Source organism: Orycteropus afer, unplaced genomic scaffold (genome assembly GCF_000298275.1).
Source record: "Orycteropus afer afer isolate SDZICR_OR568_19922 unplaced genomic scaffold, OryAfe1.0 scaffold00142, whole genome shotgun sequence".
Classification (NCBI taxonomy): domain Eukaryota; kingdom Metazoa; phylum Chordata; class Mammalia; order Tubulidentata; family Orycteropodidae; genus Orycteropus; species Orycteropus afer.
This window is the reverse complement of record NW_006921729.1, coordinates 1,965,103-1,966,894: the sequence shown is the minus strand read 5'-3', so window position 1 is coordinate 1,966,894 and position 1,792 is coordinate 1,965,103.

Below are 1,792 nucleotides of genomic sequence, written 5' to 3'. Positions count from 1 at the left end.
GTTCTGCTGTGCATGGGGTTGCTATGAGTCAGAAATGACTCGATGGCACCTAACAACAACAACAACACAAATGCCTTTGCATAGTCAATAAAACACAGGTAAACATCTGGTATTCTCTGCTTTCAGCCAAGATCCATTTGATATCAGCAATGATATACCTTGTTTCACATCTTCTTCTGAATTTGGCCCCAATTTCTGGCAGTTCTCTGTTGATGTGCTGTTGCAACTGTTTCCGAATTATCTTCAGCAAAATTTTACTTGTGTGTGATATTAATGATATTGTTTGATAACTTCCACATGCTGTTGGACCACCTTTCTTTGGAATGGGCACAAATGTGGAACTCTTCCAATTGGTTGTCTAGGTAGCTGTCTTCTAAATTTCTTGGCATGGACAGGTAAGCACTTCCAGTGTTGCATCTGTTTGCTGAAACATTTCAGTTAGAGTTAGCCCTGGACAAAATAAGGAAGGCCAGAATAGAGGTGCAAGTATGAGACTATAAGCAAAGCCAAAAGGTGGGGGGAGGCCAAGAGGTTTAGATCTAGTGCCAACACTACAAGTTGACATAGACTGGAAGAAAGTAAGGGTGCCTACTCTCACTGAATACTGGCAGTAGAATTTCTGGGCAGCTAGCCACCTCACACACCTAGGCAGAACTGTACAAGCCCTGCTGTCTCAGGATAATTCAGGAAGATGGTCACTTCCAGTACAAATAAAGCAGCTGATGGTAGTACTGTAGGCCAAGGAAATTCTGCTTCTCCAATAGATGTGGAGCCAAGGCTAGAAAAGGGCTCTCTCTTGAGCTTCCCTCCAGGTCAGAGTTCAGAGGAGTCTCAGCTATGCCAAGTGACCATTAGTTCTTGCCTGAAAACACCAGAGCCGAGCCAGACAGAGTTCCTGAAGGATACCTGCAGCATATAGGCACAGAGCGTGGAAAGCAGACCAAACCCATCCAGGGCAAATGCCTTTGAGCACAAGAGAGGAAAGGAAGGGAAATTCTGCTCTCAAAGCAGGGCAACATGAGGGGAGAAGAGCAGGAGCTAGCAAGCTATCCAGCTTGACGTAGCCCCTCCTCACACTCTAGCTGTCACTTCCGTGAGTCTTCCTCTTTGCCTACTTCTCTGCACTGCTCTGGATTAGGCTTTTTTCTGCAAAGTTTTGATATTGGTAAGGATTGGTTCTAGGTAGTGGTGACCACAGTCATCAGCATCTTGTCTGTTATTGTGGCCAACTGCAATAAGAATGTCTGGCTTCAATTTTGTTCAACTTGTACCTTATCTGGAGCTTTTATAGAGCAAGTTATGTAAGAACTCAATAATTTCTCAGTCTCATGAGTTGTAAAACAAGAGACTGGTAACAGCCAATTTTTATTGAACTTTTACCATGCTTCAGACACCATTCTGAGCATTTTGTAAGTATTAATCTACAACCAACTTTAGAGGTAGATGCTATTATTATTCTCATTTAATAGATGAGGAAACCAAGGCTTATAGGCCAGGCCCCTCACTTAGTGAGTATTTGGCCAAATTAGACCTTGAAATCAAGAAATGTGCATCCAGAGCCTGCACTCTTAACCAGCATGTAATACTTCCTCCACCAAGAGATTAGGAAAAATTAATCTCTTTAGACAGATTCTTTCTCTTTCTCTAGGCTTAAACAAATCTTGAAATTCAAAATGGCTCAATCCTGAAAAAGAAATATATCTAGTTAAAAAAAAAAGCAAACTCACTCTTATCAAGCTGGATCCAACTCATAGCAACCCATCCTTGGGTTTCTGAGGCAGTATCACTACGG